Source organism: Balearica regulorum, chromosome 14, assembly GCF_011004875.1.
Source record: "Balearica regulorum gibbericeps isolate bBalReg1 chromosome 14, bBalReg1.pri, whole genome shotgun sequence".
Classification (NCBI taxonomy): Eukaryota; Metazoa; Chordata; class Aves; order Gruiformes; family Gruidae; genus Balearica; species Balearica regulorum.
This window is the reverse complement of record NC_046197.1, coordinates 3,112,820-3,130,518: the sequence shown is the minus strand read 5'-3', so window position 1 is coordinate 3,130,518 and position 17,699 is coordinate 3,112,820. Positions and strand designations below refer to the sequence as shown.

Genomic DNA, 17,699 nt, shown 5'->3' with positions numbered 1-17,699 from the left:
CACATAGTTTATTTTCCTATGGCCCATACTTTTCTGGCGAGCTGGCCGATGCCGAGGCTAGGCTGGGAGGGATGAGGCCAGGGATTCGTTGGCTTTAATGCGCAAATGAAAGATGCTTTCAGTCAGCCGCAGCCTGGGTGCCAGGTTTTATTTTTTCAGTGCTCTCGCTTTGGGGTGGAGAGGGCTGGCCCTCTCCTTCCTCATGCTTCCTTTGCTCTCACACAATCTTTGTGGGGCTGCAGAAAAGAATTTTCCCATAAATAAACAAAATATTGAGTTACACACCATGTAAGTGACGACAGAAGAGAGCCCCAAGTCATCTTCTTAATTTCTATGCACAACGCAACGTGCCAACTCTCAGATAAAAGATGCATGAAAGAAAATGACATTGCTTCCAAGTCCACATAGTTTTGAACTAAAATCACCGAGTCGTCATTTTCCACGTGCTCGCGCGCACGTTGGGGTGCAGGGTTCGGCCATCTGCCTGCCCACCTCCGCCGGCACGCTCCGAGCACGTTCACGCGTGCCTTCCCACCAGCCGTACCATGCTCGGCGGTTTTAGCATGCTCACCAGCCTGCGGACCTCCGTATTTTAACTCTTGCGGGGTAGCAGGTGACTTTTCTTTTAAGGATCAGAAGGCAGAGTGCTAACTTGAGGCCTGGTGCAGGCAACATCCCCATCCTGCTGAAAGAGCAGCTGGGGTATTCCTTCCCTTGTTGGAAATCAGAGCTTGGCTCTAGAAACTTTAATGGGGATTAATTGCTGCAAAGGTCTTTGTAAACACCCTTTTGCACAGAGGTGGTTTCTTTAGATTCTGCTGGGCAATCTACAGTTAGGCTACTTTTTAGAAATAATCTGATAGCAGAAACACTTTAGTGAGTAATCTTAAGGCTGACTACAGATATTATTCATGAAAAGTTGATTCAAAATATTCAAGACAGAAATATGACATGACCCTGGTGGATTTAATTGTCTACACCGGCCTCGCTGCTTCGCTTTTTGGCTCTGATGGGATGAGAGACTCTTATATAACTGAGCCGTAAATGACCATCCTAAAGGCCAACATTTTTTGCAGTCAATAGCTCTTCACAAACCTTTGTGGTTACGTGATGGTGCAGGGAAGCCTCGAGCCCCAACACGTGATGGGCTGTGCCCGCGCAGGGCGATAGTCTGTAAGGAATGTCACCGTACTCGAACATCAGTCAAATGGCCCGGTACGAATCCAGGCTGGGAAGGAAAATGAATACCTGGGAAATGCAGCTGTTTCCAGGTGTTCCCAACCAGCCTTGGGAAGGGCAAAGGACTCAACCTCTGCAGCCTGACGTCCAGCGCAGCACTTAAAATCATGCCCGGCTTTCTGCCTAATTACACCTCGCTATATTCTACCTACAATCACAAAGACAGCTGTATTCTAACAGCTTTCCAAAAGCCGCCCTCATCGGGAAACTCTCACGTTAGTTATGGAGTATCAGGCACCATTCCGCTCTCTCTTCCATGGGGGATGTGCCGTCGACAAGCGCTTCGTCCCTGCCCTGAAGGAGCAGCCGGGAAGGTTTTGCTGCGGTTCTGCTCTGCTGAGTGCTTGTGCCCCCCTCACCAGGGAGAAAAACCAGGCGCGCAGGCAGGCCGAGATACTCCTCCAGCCCAGCACGGCTCCCCTGCAGAACTCCTCAAGGGTCTTCTGTGCCACGGCTCCGTAAGCAAAGCCCAGCGGTGAGTACGCAGGAACACATCACGCAGAACCTGGCGCAGGAGTTCCCTACGCTGAAGTGCCTGGGATGGGAATCTCACGCTCTACACAGACGAAGATGAACTTTTGACCAGAGACAAATACATGTGGCTTGCTTATTTATTAGCCCCAATGTTTACCAGGAACTTGCTCCTTATGAATTTTTGGGTCACTGCTTGAGTTCAGTAACATTTTCCTCGGGGAGTCCCCTACATATCACAGAACTATTTGAGAAATATGTTGGCTGGGTCTCGTCTCCAAATGACCGCAGGAAACCCCCACGGTGGCATCAGCCGGCGAGGACAGACCTGCAGCACCGCGTGCTCCGGGGGGCTGATGCCCCGTCGCGGCAAAACCTGCTGCCAGCTACGAGAGCTCACAAGCCAGACCGCAAAAAGCCTGTGACCGATGAAATACAGGAAAGGAAAAACCCAACATTTTTATTGCCGTTTGTTCTAACAGTCTCTGAGCTTTCAAGGCTGGGTTTGGGTTTTTCTTCTTCTCTTTAGAAACCTTCCTTTACAGCAATGAAGAATGGGAACATGCACGATAGGGGGAAATAGAAAAAGATTTGTTGATAAGCAAGTGAATCCGGGCAGTGGGGATTTAAGCTGTAATTTTAATGAAATGGTGCTCACTGCACTTTGTGAAAACACTCCCTTTATAAATTGATATTAGAGAAACAGCACAATACACTCATTTTTAAGGACCTTCTACACAGTCAGTCAAGTATAAAAAAGGGCTTAGTGTAAATGAAGACCAGTCCCCCTCCGTATTTTTCTGACTGATCACTCCTGACAGCTACGGGGGAATCTCTGGGCCCAGGGGAGCAGACTCACAAGAAAAGACGAAACAACAAAGGAGCTGGGCCAAAACGGTGACTAAAGAGCTCGATTTAGCAAGCACGAGTGATTTCAGTTGCACAGCCACCCAAAACAGAGGTGGAACTGTTTCAGATGGTTCAAGGAATTATACGCAGCAGTTCCTGGACTCAACTGAGTCTGAGTTTCCTACCCAGGAGGTCTATTAGACACTGAAATAGTTTTTCCAAGTAAAAGGTAGCAGAAGCACCAGGGCTTGAATTATTCAAAACTAGACAGGATCAGGCTCCGGTGAGAGCATGGCACCGGCAATAATTCTGTCAAAAGCCAACAAAATGAATGACCTAATAGGTCTCTTTTCCACTTTTGATTTTCAGGGCACGAAACGCAGTACCATGGCTTTTGCATCTCATAGCAATGTCACCACGTGCTCCAAGACTGAAAAAAAGACCCCCGTCAGCCTGTTTTACAATACAGGCTTGGTTTAGGAACGGTCTCCATCCCTGCAGCGCTACTACAGTCAACCGTAGCGTTATTTCTTTGTCTTGATTGTTTAATTGAGATCAAAGCCCCGCTGTAGTAAGCACCATGCAACTGCATACAGAGATACCTCCCGCCCCAGGCAAACGGTAGAGATAAAAGAAAGAAAAAATGCCTTCTCACGCAACGTATTAATTGGGAAGCCTGAGAGAGAACCAAAGCTTCGTGAGACCGTGTCTACCTCCTTCATCACCCCACCAAGTCACCTCTCATCGCACCAGCCATGACCACCGGCCATTATCACCAGCCAGGCCACGGTCCCCAGACCCCCAGCAACGAGCTCTAACACCACCAACTTTAAGCAGTCACATCCACACAGAGCTACCGAGTACATTTACTGTCAATACTGGCCTTTTTTAGTAACAACATCTTTTCAGAAGTGTTTTTTGCTGAACAATGACCTTCAGGAGATTTCTCAACAGCTTTCCAACGGCTCTTTCTTCTGCATACATGAAAGCAAGTCATGATAACTCAGTATGCCACACGCGTTACCTGTTCCAATAAGGAAATTGCCTGCATAGGATATACGTCGTCCCAGCAAGAGAGGTTCTATACATCAGCACATCTGCCAGCACATGCCCTGACAACCCCTAATTTCAGTTTCCCGACGCCAAGGGAGCACCAACAGAACAGCCCTGACGGCCCGGGCAGCCTCCGCCGGGCACCCACCAGCACCCACACCCAAGAACGTGTAGAGCTGACCTACCAGTACAGGTACGCCCAGCTGATACGTGCATCTGAAACAGCATACAGATGGTAGCGAGAGGTTTCTAGCTACAAATCAACACCAACCATCTTCCCACTGGAAAAGAGAGCTGAGAATAATTGAAACGATCTTGCAATAAGTCTGTGAAGCGCTTGGTGCGTTCAGAGTGCATCATGGACGTCACCCTTATCACCATCGCCACTCGTCGATCACAGCTGTGTAGATAACCAGGGTGCTGCAGTCAAACCAAATTCCTTAAGGGTTTTCCAACATTCAGGCCAACCTTTTGTTGGGGTTTTTTTTTTAACAAGGCAGACAAAGTTCTACAGGCTGTTAGGTCTTTCAGCAGAACACAGGTAATTGTTGGACAAAAAATGACAGGCAAATTCTTACACTTAAAAGAAAGCAGAAAACAAGATTAAAGATATATAATATACATACAATGGTTTTCCACCCACTCTCGGATGAAAGGTTAAAACTTTTCTAAAACTTCTTACTGCGTAGATACTCCATGTATCAACAAATAGGCCTGCTAACATCAAAGCGCTGTAAAGATTTGAAACATCTCAGAACCCGTGGGTAATAATTACATACCAAAAGCATTCACCCGCGTTTACAGATAGGAAAATTAAGATATATAGGGCCATACACTTCCTCATTTACCATATCAAATGGAATTACAGCAGCAATGAATCTGGCTCAGAGAAGTTCAAATGATTTGCTTAAGGTCACAGAAGAAAGTCAAGGACGGAGCCAGAAGGAGAACTCAAGAGTTTCCAGTCCTATTTGTAATCCACTCGATCATTGTGACCTCGTAATTTGTCAGAGGGATGACTGTTCAGTGCTTCTGTTAGGACTCAGAGAGCCCTTCCGACAGGCGTTTCCTTTGAAAGAGCCGATACTACCGCAGACCAGAAACCAAGCTCAGCAGACCCGCGGTCCCATCTGGGACAGCCGATCTCGCTCGGCACTTGTATTTAAATAAAACTCCCTATTTGCTCCTAAACTGACCCGGTTTCTCAGCCCGTTCAGCAAGCCTTGGTGCTTTCTCATTCGGAAATACACCTTCTCCACAATGACCTGCAAAGGAAGGTTATAGGTTCGTAATTAACGGTCCGGCAAAGTGACACTCAAAGACCATTAACCAAATCAGCCCTACGCCTAGAAAATGAATGCACCAGCCTTGACAGCTGTATTCCATGTCTGATGATGCCCTCATTACAAATGCTGAATATTCAACCACTTTTTCCTGGCAATAAAACCTTGACACAAGCTTAGGAAATCTACTGTACTTGTGAGAAAAGTGAGGTAAGAATATGTTTCCATTTACTCTTTGAAAGAAAACAAAAACAAATGACCTGCTACTGAATGTCCTTTTTATTCAGAAAAATAAATCAGCGGCAGTCGTTCTAATTTATGTTTCCCTAACTTTTCCTTGAGATTATTTAAAAGAAAAAAAAAAAAAAATGGCTGTTTCTATGGTTAGCTGGGAGAACATGAATGATTTTCTGGTCCTGTTTGTTCTTGTTAGGGGCCATAAAGTTCTACTTCTTGCTGAGTTCCAGTCACTGCAAACCCTTCCAAATTTCAATCATATTTCATAAATTAAATTTAAAAAGAATATAGCACAGTATTAGTGACAACTTCACGGCAGAAAAGAAGGGGCAGGGAGTTAGCTTCATCTAGGCTTCTGACTCCTACTAAATCAATAGGCTGCACTTTCCTTTTTCAATTAAGTCAATACCAGAATTATTTTTCCTTTCTTTCAGAAAAAAAAAATATGAAAAGAGACAGGGAAAACTGAAAGAAGGGATAGGAAAAAAATGAAACAACGCCCAAACGTACGTCCCATTCAGCTGCTGATGTGTTGCGAAGAACAAATGGATACTGAGAGCGCGTTAGCAGGGGGTAAGTGCCTTTCCAGGAACCCTGGGGGCGGTGATGCTCCTGTGATGTCCGGGACACGGGGAAAGGAACTGCAGCATAAGTAGTCAGGCAACCAGGAGGGAAAGATTGCATTTGTCGAGATAAAATTGCGTTCAAAATAAAAGCAGCACAGAAAATAAAGTAGCTTCTCCACCATTAAGCGAAAAACGCCTTCCAGTCGATGGCGGGATGTGACCCCCTCGCTCCCAAGGATCCCTCCTCGAGGGGCTGGGAGACAACCCGCACGCTGAGAAGCACCTAACAAGTACGGTCAGAAGGCTCGGAGGGACAGAGGAAATCCCGATCACACCCGTGCTGCGGAAAAGCCGGCAGCCCAAGGGACCAGGCGGACAACAGTTCCTCACTCTTCGCCAAAGCCACGTTTCCGTTTCGGCGGGGAGAGGTGACCCCGAGGCGTTGCGTAACGTTACTTGGTGCTAACAGCGATTTTCTCGTAGCGTCAGGGCTCGGGGGCTGTGGTTTATAGCAAGCCCCTGGGATTCCCACCGCAGCGACCCTACGGAGGGTAGCAAGCGGTAGGCTGGCGGCTGGCAGCCTAAGTCGGGACCAGCAAGGCTGAGTCGGGACTAAAGGCTCATTAGGACACCGGGGTCTAACCGGGAGACTGGTTCCTCGTTCCAGCGTAACGGGAGAGGGGCAGCGCAAGGCTTTAACGAGAACAAACCACCGTTACTCATTGGGAGGACTCTTCGAATGCGCTGTGTTGCTGTAGAATTATTATAAATGTGTAGCTGTTCCACCTTCGATGGAACTGAATGCCCCATCCCTTAGAGACTTAGCTCGAGCCCTCCAGTTTATACTCTCTGCAAAAGCCCTTTTCCCCCAACTTTTTCATCTTTATATTTGTCCCTGCACTATGGACTTGATCTAAAAACATCTGAACTCAGGAAAAACCCCTGTGACTAACTGTAGGCACTTCTTTTTGGCATCTTCCTACTGATAAAAGATTAAACAATATGAATAAAATCTTTCGATCTTAAAATCAATTTATTTAAATATTTAAAACTTAATTTTACGAATACAGCTTGCATCTTCCCACTTCTGCTTGAGGGTTCATGCCCCAGACTTCCCTGCATTGCTGTGTGATACGCATTTTTGCTTTTTGGTGTCACAAACGTGAACAGTTGTGAACGTCCGCAGTTGCAAGTGAATACGGTGGGACTGAAGGAGGCCACGGCTGAAATTCAGCACGGCAGAGTATATATTTATATACAAACTTTTTATAAAGAAACTAGAAAACTGTTCTAGTGCAACTAGCTGGGCTATTCAAGAGACAGCAGATGCTTTCAAAAGAAAAACAGCATCATATTGAACAACCCCTCCCAGGTGGCATGTACAACTGTATCTTAAATATTCAAATGTAATTTTTTTAGCTGAAAATGTTAATTTAATTACTATGAAACATTTTCCTTTATAAAAACCCATAAGCCTAATGACTGAAAAATATACTGCTTGCTTTTACATTTTTCATACAGGACAGAAAAAAAAAAATCCTTTTCAGTTCTATTTCCCAACTACACACGAGGGTTATGAATGGTAAGCGTTCCGTGCAGAACTGGACTAGCAGCCCCCAGACTAACGGGGAACGCGGGCAGAGTGGCGGCTGCTTCAGGAAACCTCCCTGCCTTGCCTGGAAAGACGGTTTCCCAACCCAACGTCCCACCTCCCAACCAGCCCCTAAGTCTCAATCTCGGACCTGAGCCTTGCTTAGGCTCTTAGGGAACACTAAAATGAAGCTCCTAACAGAAACACCGGCTTGGTCGTTAAACCATCACTGGATAAAGAAGCAGGAACAGGCTGAGAAGCGAGAGCCAGAAGGTGGAGAACCTCAACTCAACGCGTGCCTTGGCCTCACGGCTGCAGTCAGGGCTCCAGCGGCTGCTGCCCTTCGGGCTCGGTGACTCCAACGTTTCTGCAGACACGTCAAGCTTTCCAAGGAGGAACGTACTTTGCCGCGGAGTACGGGCAAGGTAAGTGCCCTCTCCTGCAACGTGGATCCGGGCCCATGCAGATATTGTAATGGGGCCAGATGCTTGACATTTAATTAGCTTAAAGTTGTGCACTGTAAAAAAGGTATAAGTATAAAAACAGGCCATCAAAATGAAGAGGATTTCCTGAGTTTCACGTCCTTTGTTAGGTGTGTCTGAATTTATTAGACAATCAAATCTCCAGTATCCCGACCTGGGCATTAATGACACCCAAGATGGGGAGTTTGGGAGCAGCACAGCTTTGTTCTGCTGTTCAGCTGTGCGCACCACGCCTCGGGCACGGAGAGGAGAAGAGCCACGGCTGTGAGCAGGAGCATGGGCTGCAGGCTGTGCGACACGGCTTCGCAACCCTCCCACGACCGCTCCTTCCACATCAGCCCTGGCTGGCGTCGACCGGCACGACACGGTGCAGCACCCGACTCACAGCCGCGCATGATTCATATAATATATAGCCGAGTGTGCCCGAGGAACCCTTGCCATGGGATGTCAGCTGGCCACCTGCCCCACTGCTGGCTTCTTCCAGGGGAAAGCACTGCAGGGAAACGGCAAAGCTGACTTCATTTGTTTTTGTACACGAGAACAGATGATTTTTGGGAAATGGCGGTTCAGAAACGTTTCGAGCGAACATTAATGAGCCCACCGTGGTGATGTACAGCGTGAGACGCAGACCCGCGATTGCACGCGCAGTGCTGTTTATGATCTTACGGCATTTACCTCTCCTTTCTTTCTTCACCTTTGTCTTCAGCCTATTTGAGAGCAGAAAGCAAAGGAACACCCCGTCCCCCAGGCCCCTGACCTTTAAATTGAGCTCTCAGCAGCGCTCCCCCATCCCAGCTCCGAGGAACGCTGCATTTCCGCTTTGAAGGGGGAAATTTGAAAAACAGAAAATATATTAAATGGAAAACACAACTGGTCAGAAAAGCCATTCTATAAATTATGGGCCTGGGCAACGGAGATATTTTTCTTTGGGAATCAGTCACTCGCGGTCTCCAGGCTACACTATGTGTAAGAAACAAAAAAACCAAACAAAGAGAAAAAAGTGGAGGATTTTTTTAAGCTGGCTCAGGAAAGGAATTTTTTTCAGAATCGGGGAAAGGAAACTTAAAAAGCAAGTGAAAGGCCAACAGCAATCAGGACCATCTGGGTACTGTGACATGGCCACGGAAGCGAGCAGCCCTTGACCCGTGGGGGACACGGGGGGGATCTCCATTCCACTACCACCGCTTCGGTAGAGATTATCTAACTATAACCCAGCTAACTCTCCTCCTTAACCCATACTTCTGCCGACACCGATGCATCTCATTGCTCGCTGCATTATCTCTACTACGCGTTGGCCACGTCCACCTCTTGCAGCACGGGGCAGAGCCCTCTGCGCTGGCGTACGCCCGCCCCGTCAGCCCGTCTTACCGTGCATCTTCACACAGATAAAACAGATGGGAGTTTAAAACAAAATTAGTTTTGCATGGTGCCAAAACCAGTAAGCTCTGCCAACAGCAAAGCTTGTTCTTTTGCGTATAATCCCGTCTGAATATTGGTAGACAACTCTGGATGGGAGGGAACTCATGGAGAGCCTGCTTGGTGCCTCTGTAAGCATGGTGCAGACAGTCTCATAAATATAACAGGACTGGGATTTTCAAATGACTTAAAGGCAGTCAGACATTCAATTTCCATTATATTTTGGTGCTATTAGGATACGCAGCCTGTCAGGCTTCGCTGAATCACTTAGCTTAGTATTCGGCTCCTGGAGGCCACCCCATCATCTGAACCAACTGGCAGATGTTTCAGAGCATCTCGAGATACAAGTCACTCCTCAGCCTTTCTGCAGGAATTTGCTCGTGCCTTTTGAACAACTCTCACCTGCACTGTTCAGCGGTGATGACACCGGCACAGGGATGAAGATGAATCAAGCAGCACAGTCTGGATGTACGTATGGCATCTTATACTACGGTTTACGGCAGGTTTGTCTCCAGGGGAGGAAGCAAAGAGTATATCCCCTCTACGGCTGCAGGCACCAGCTGGCAGCTGCTCTCTGGCAGTTAGTGACACCACCCTCCTCCTCCTCTGGTGTCCTCTCACTTTGCTTTATGCCACTCCACCAAGTCACCAGCGTCGGAAGAAGGCTAGTAACGACCCAGCAAGTCAGACACCTATATAAAAATGACCTCCTCACAGTACCACTTCTGAACACTGCCACGAACCTTGATTGTAAATTACTTTATCCTAATAGGCACTGCTTTGGATATTTTTAATTAAAGGTCATTCAGCGAAGGTAAGAATTGAAGTTTATCTATCTGGTCTTGAAAACAGAACTGAATAAATCAAAAGGGTTTCAGCACTCGGTACCTGCCTCCATGGAACCATCGTTCTCCTAGCACAACCATGAGAGCAAACGCTTTGCGAGAGAGAAGTTAAAAAGGCTTTGAGGTAAATTGCCCTGAAGTCACGCAGCATCCAATTCAGCATCCAAGAGGAAAAACCTGCATCTGTTGACTTCCGCTCTAGAAATTCTTCTACAAGACCACACAGCCTGGCCCTGCCGTACCGATAGCAACCGTAGCGTCTCCGTCGGGAGCAACAGTACAGCTCTGCAGCAAATCTTCCAACCGCTCCCTGCACATGAGCTCGCTTGGGTGTGAGTGCTGCCACAGGGCTGCCACGGGCCACGAAGCTGGGAGCCCCATCGCAGGTGTGCACCAAATGTGCTCCAGCCTGTAGCAGGCCATAAGCACCAAAGCAACACTTGGTTCTACAGGCAGCTTCACGCCCCGGGGGCTTGGCTTGAAGGAAGCCAGACTGGTCCCAGCCTAACATGAACCCCCAAATACATTTAGTGGAGGTTTAGAGGCATGAACATCAACTGGATGTTCACCTGCAGACATAGCCACTGCTTCCTCTCCGTTTACTGGCCTCGATTCCTTCTGCTGTCGAGATGTGAGGTTTAACCCTGGCTCTGACTGAGGGCAGTCCCCGTGCGATGCACCCGGGAGCTCCGCTCAGCAGCTGCGAGCAAATATTCCCTGCTCAGCTGGAGTGCACCCTGCAGCGCTCAGCTGCAACACCTCACCAGGCTCTTCTCGGGTCCTTCCAAATGCTGCCCAGGGACTGCACTGTGGAAATGCTCAACACCTTCGCCCAAGTTTTCTGATAAAACCACATCGGTTTGTTGCTATAAACCAAAATGCTCAGTGGAAGACAGCATTGCAATGGATCTGTGCACAGGGATCTCCTCCATCTCCGCCAGAACTGCAGTTCCCGGCGAAGAGAAATTATTTCTAATTTCTTGATATTTTTAAAGTGATTTTCAAGATTTGTTTTCATCAGACTTTACTTAACTCATCTTTGTGATTTCCAATTTCCTGGCTAACAAGACAACGAAGAGCTGAAGACTCTTGCCTCGGTACTCCTGGCTTTTCTCCTCGGCAAGGTTTGCTCTGCTGCAAACGCTGGGTACCGCAGCCAGTTAAAACCACCCACCTCCTTCTCGCGGCAGGGACCTCCAGAAGCTGCGCTCCTGAAGTCAGCTGAAAGGTGGACTGTTGCTCCCACCCTTGCATCCCTCAGCAACGACATCAATATGAACACTTCCTTCTCGCTCCCGTCTCACTGCATATATTTATAAACAGGACATAAAGACAAATTTAGACAGCAGACACTTTTGGTTGAGTTCTCTTCCCTGTGACAGACTAGCTCATCCAAAATTAATGCTGGCATGAAACTGGAGTAACACAGTAAAAAAGGGGTTCCCCTGAGCTGTATTTTGTGTCAGTTACCCCCATGGAACCTCATTAACTTCACTGAAACTGCAGAAAAATAACATATTGCAGAATCTGGCCTTATTTTATTTTTGCAAATGCATCTTTTAAAATTGCGCATCTGGAATTTAAGTTCTCTTCCAAATGCTGTGTGTGATTTGTTCTTGCCAGAGAAGCACACCTGGGACTAAGAAGGGGGTTTAGATAAGTGCCTTTCCATATGGCCCACTGATAAATGATTCATTCTGCACAGCTTAACTTTGAAAATAAATTCAGTATCGTTAAGATATTAAGATACCAGCTTCATATTTCACCTCATAATTGCACTTCACATATCACAAAAAGAGCTGGTCTGGTGTTTTCGCGGCTGCTGTTTGCAGATGCAGCCTGCAGACCCGAAGCGGAGCTCCTGGGTATTGCATCACAGCCTCGCTCGCTCTGTCCTCGCATTCCAGCACACATTTTGCTCTTCTTCAGAGGGTAATTTTTATGTGGATTAATACCAAAAAACCAAACAACCATTTTCTTCTCATAAAGCTACAGATTCGATATCCTCAGATGAAGAAATAAATACCATTTTTAGGACAAGATTTAATGAAATATGCTGACGTGATTAAAGATCACTCGGGATGAAAACAAGATCAAAGCAAAATGCTTCCTTGAGAGGGAAGGAGCTCGGCACTCCTCAGCCCACCCTTTGCCACTCAGGGCGACAGCGACAAGCTTGTGAAACTGCTCCTCTACGTGCTACCCCCCGCTCAGTGCAGGGCTGTCATCTTCATCCTCCCGGCTCTTTTGCCCACGAACTTCCAGCATCACCACTGGCACGCTACGGTCCTCCGCTGGAAGGGCCAAACTGGGCGGAAGATTTCCCGGTCAAAAGCAGAACACCATCACGTTTTGCACAAAGGAATAGTTACACCCGGCGCTACCAGGCTTAGGATGGAAATGCTCCTGGTAACGCAGCGGGTGATGTTCTTGTTTCTTTTTAAGGGAACCAGAAGGGGAACCAGTAGGCAAAGAGAGAGACACCGCGGCAGGAACACACATCTCGTCCTGGGCCGTCTCCTTAACCACCACAACAGCCCACCCCGGGGACAGCACATAGCATGCTGCAGGCCAGGAAAAATAAGGCGTCATGAAAACTTCACACGTAGATGATGACAATCATCGTGCTGCACATACCTGAGTACTACCACAACAATCACGCCATGAAAATAGGCACGCTACATCAGATTCCAAAGTGCAGTTGGTCTCAAGAGACTGCCTGGGTCTTTCCAGGCAGCCTTTACCTACCTGACCACTAACACCCTCCACAGAGACGGAAGGACCCCAGTGTAAATCAGGATAGCTCAGATGACGTCAGAGCATTTATACTGGTTCATGTCGTGAAGATCCAGCTGTGCACAGAATGAAAAGCAAGCACAAAGCCCAGGAGATGCGCTGAATCGCTGCAGTGCAGACAGGAGGCTTCTGCTTTCTCATCGGATTTAGGAGCCAGACGAGTGGAGTTTCCGTACGGGAAGAAGGGCCAGTCTCCAAGTGCTTCCAAGTCTTTATGGACAACAATTCCTCCCGAGGGTTTTTTTTTTAATCTCCTTCAGCCATTAATTCATTTCAGAACCGGCAAAAATATTTCCTCTGGTCCTACCAGGTTGCAACACTTTGCTTAAATGCATCTTACGTGAAAACCATACTCAAAGCAACTGGGCACAGCCAGGAGCACAGGGGGGAGCAGCTCAGGCTGCACATCTGGAAAATATTCCTACTGGTAAGATCTGCTGGAGCAGGGAAGGGGCTCCCCAGGGAGCCAGAGGCGACCCACGGCTGGCGGCGGCGTAAACTGGACGAGACCAGAGCCCGGAGGGAGCCGTGGCAGGAGCAGGAGCTATTTGATATAGTAGGTGCTGTCTCCAGCTTTGCTGGAGGAATTAGAAAGCTGCCCACGGCATTTATTTTTTCTTTGCCTAGTGCACGGGGACGTGTACAGTTTCGCTGTTAAGAAGGATCATCTGAAGGAAGGTCGGGAAAGAAAAGGCGTGGTGTTGCAGGAACCCTGGCTTGGGGCGCAGGAGGGATGGCTCAGGTCACACCTTCCGCTGCCACAAATTCCTGTAACCCCAAGAAAGTGGGTCCATGCTAGCGGTACCCGCAAACGATGTCTCTCTGGGTGGTAGGCAAAAGTGAGAAATGGCTCCTTCATGCATATTCCGAGTGTTTACTGTAACAACAGCCTAAATAGTGTGTTAATTGCAAACAAAAGCCCAGGAAATAAAAATATGACAAGTCGAAGGTTGATCTTGATTGCTCCTTTCAGGGACAGACAACTGAGAAATATGACTAGAGCAGAAATCTACGTTCGATTCCAGGTGCACTCTATAGGCATTTAGGCACATGATATTTTTTTCTATATAAAAGCAGTCCCAGGTGAGAGTTCACAGATGATGTATCTAGAAAAACAAACAAAATCCCACCAAAAAAAGCCTTGCTCTCTGTTCCAAAAAGCTGTCTTCTTTCTTAATTCTCTCCATTTAAATTTATTGCTGCTGAAATTCCCGACGTCTGCCAAAATGTAAGGAAAGTTGCATTACAGATGAGTGTTACCAGCACAGCAGAGAGAAGTGTTCAGAAAGGAGCTGGGAAAGAAATCCTGACAAGGACAGATCCGTCATTTTCAGTGATTACAGCAATTCTGGGGAAGCATCTTTTTGAATTACCAGCAGCAAAAAGAAAACCAGAAGACAAACCAAGAAGATCCCCACCGTAGGCAAATGGTCCATAGGACTCATTTATTGTAGTAGTCACCTGAAATTGGAAGCACGTGAAATTGGGTGCTGTGAAAGTGCACTGAAAAAGGTGTCTCTGTCCAGAAAAACTTGCCCTCTATTTCAACATGCATCGAGAAGGAAACGGAGAAGGGAAACGCGGCGGCGAAGTGACGCAAACCCAGGGAAGGACACTTTTCTCTGAAGCCCACCCCTGCGCCAGGCTACCGGCAGCAGTCACGGCCATCCTCGCCCTCTTGCTCCCTCTGTTCCTTCCAGGCTCCTGGTGTCTCACCTCCAGCTGTGACCTGTTTTGATGAACCGAGAAGTTATCTCCATGACTTCTAACTCCTCTCTCCAGCTTGGCCGGAATCAGCCAAAAGGTTCAAAAGTCAATGGGAGAAGGGTAAAAATGCTGAAGATACTTTGAAACGGTTGGTAATTTTCAAAACCAGAGCACTCTTGTAAATCTACAGTTTTCATTGACAAAAAAATCCCAGCTGAAAGAAACAAAAAAAGTTCAAAAAAATTTTGTAAGATTTGAAGTACTTCAACCCTATTAACTTTTTTTTTTTAAATCCTAAATGTTTTGCTAGAATAGGAAAATATGCCTATAAACGGAGATTTTAGAAGTATTAAAAGACCAACATTTTTCAGAAAACCTACGTTAGATACACCAAGAAATCACGTTGCATAAAAAGCCAGATAGTATGCTGTAGAAGAAGACATGCAGATGATTGTTCTGCAAAGCAGGATCCCAAATGACTCCATTTAATAAAGGTACACTGAAAGCAGCGAGCATCTCCGTACGCTTACTTCCATAGCTCGTTTCGCATGGCTTTTCAACCACAGAATTTAGCGAGAGCTCGGTAAAGCGCCGTTTTCTGGATGCTGTAGTTCCAGGAATAAAGGGGCATCCAAGCAGGTGAGGGGAAGGCAGAACAGCCAGAGGCCCCAGCTGAGTCCTTTAACGAGGACGCGGTATCCGTTTCTAGGAAAGCCACGCTAACAGGAAATGTGGGCGTTAGAAATAGCTCTTGTAGAGAGGTCTTAAGACTCTAATACAGATGCATCTGTATTTTTCCATTATATCAAGAGCTTTGCCCATATTTACTGCTCGGGGATTGTTTTTCTCACTGCTGTTGTCCTGCCAGCAATATGTACTTACGGCCGGAGCCTCTGCGGTCCATTGGCACGGCAGTTTGGACTTTGTAGTTGGACCTCACCCTACTTCTGCACTTGGGCTCCGCTCCGTGCCTCACGTCATCTCGAATGCTGACACGCGTGGCTGGCTGGGAAGCGGATGCTTGAGCACGTAGGTCTGGACCTACCCCGACGCTGATCTTACTGCCACGCCGCTTGGTCAGGCATTTCAGCGGGAAGGGAGGAAGTCCCAAACGTCCTGCGAGCCCCGTTCCTCAAGCACTGCAGATCTCAGCACAAGGTAGCACAAGGACATTGATGGCTTTGCTGGAGATCAGGTACCCGTATGCCAGGGAAAAAGAAAAGTCTCCCTGAAAGGGAGATTGCCAGGCAGCACGACGGCGATTGCCCACCTGGGCAGGAATGCCTGTGCTGGCAGGACCCGCTGGTCCCCACAGAGCTAAAGGCTGGGTACCGGGACGAGTCAGAGCTGCTCTGAGGTCATGCACCGAAGCCTTTTCCCAATCGTTATTCAGGGAATTCAAGAGATGTTTTGCCTTAGCTGCAAACACAGTAGTTTTTTCTCACACAAAATCTAAGAAATGTGTGGAAATGGATTCAGCGACGTCAGGAAGGGGCCAAGCTGTAAGGCCAGCGTCCCTCGTGGCCCTCAGACGCGTGAATCAGTGAAAATCAGAAAAATATCGCAGCACTAAAGCAAAAACTCATTAATAAAAGTGACAGAAAAAGCTCTGAGACAAGGAAAGTTACCCAAGAGCAAAACCTCATTAGGCTCGGGAACAGCCCCCGCCCCCCTGGAAAGCAGCAGAGCCCTACTGCTTCAATTGTTTTATAACTAGACTCATTAATATTCTCAGGAAAAGTCCTTCGCTGGCAGGGAGGTGGACAAGATGACCTAAGAGGTATCTTCCACCTCTCAGTTCTGTGAGTCTTCTCCATTTACACCAAAGAACTACTCAGCTTTGTGTCAAAAAAAAAAACAAACTCGAGCGTTGTCCTTTGCCACCCCGTGGAAACGTCAGACGGACGCTTAGCACAACTGGCCCCCGGTGAAATCTTTCTTAATGTAAGAATTTTGGAAACTGATTCTGAGCATGACTAGTATTAATGTTTCTCAGTTTTTGATGAAATCTCTGCGCGCAGTCACCGCCTTCCCTTGGCCAGACTGCCATACCCATCCTCAGGGGAGGAGGTGCTTCCCAACAGCAATTGCAGGGAGCACGCAAGGAATGAAGTGTGGAGGATGAGGGTGTAGGGACCCAAACGCGGGCCCGGCTGGTTTCAAACAAACCACGCTGCCCTTTGCGTGGCGTCCACCAAACCTCACCAGCCCGTCTGATGCTCTGACCCATAGCTTTTACCTCTTGATAGAAACCGCACTGCAGCCGGGCGAACGGGGGGAATGAGAAGGACGGTGCGTGCGGTTAAATGGAGGAATCACTCCAGCAAACCCATGGAAGAGCTCTGTAGAGCTTTACGTACAGAAGAGATGCAGGCCAGGCTAAAACACACGTGTCCTCAGCAAAGGCTGAGGCGAGGCACAGCTCACGGCCAGGGCTGAAGGAACCAGATGTGACACGCCTCCGCAGGGATATCTCCAGGGATCCAAGAGGAGTTGTGCTAGAAGTTGCTAACACCATGGTGCATCTCCCGCTCGTTTATCTTGTAGAGAAGTACCTGAGCTACAAAACCCGTGACCAGGTTTTCAGCATTAAGTCAAACACAACCAGCGCCAGGTTTCCTGGAAGAGTGGAGGAGGACGCAGCCTCTCTGAGTAGCATAGCTTTCACCAGAAGCATGTTCCACACGGTAGGACTGCGCTGCTTTGCGGTCCCTTACATCGTTACTATGACTATATGTGGCTACGATAAATGTCGATATCACTAGACAACACTACACTGCAATTGTTTGGCTTTGTCATCGGTCACCAGTGTCCAGCAGAGTCTAAGGGCCATCCCGATGAGGGAAAACATTGTACATGGCAGGATGCAGCCGCACAGGAAGCAGTTTTGGATGCTCGGGGATTTCAGGCGAGATGAAGCGATGAGTCCCACATCTCAGTACCACGGTCCCTCGCCCCTCGGCCTTCCAGCCTCAGTGCAACCCACAGCCCCAAGGCAGAGCCCCGGGCAGTCCAGGGCTTTTGGACTTGGGTTTCCAGTCTTGACCCAACAGCCTCACCGGCTGGAGAAGACATCGTTCCCTTGGATGATTCTGCTGAGTCAGCTGCTCTTGACGAGTAAAGAGATCCCGGACATTATGCATCATCTTGCCACCCAAAGGAGC

General features: G+C 47.9%; 1 long non-coding RNA gene across 1 annotated transcript in view; it reads right to left on the bottom strand.

Moving 5' to 3' along the window:
* LOC142603865 (uncharacterized) overlaps window positions 1-17,699 on the bottom strand; it is a 117,925-nt gene that overhangs the window by 78,420 nt on the left and 21,806 nt on the right. The gene's annotated exons all lie outside the window — the stretch shown is intronic.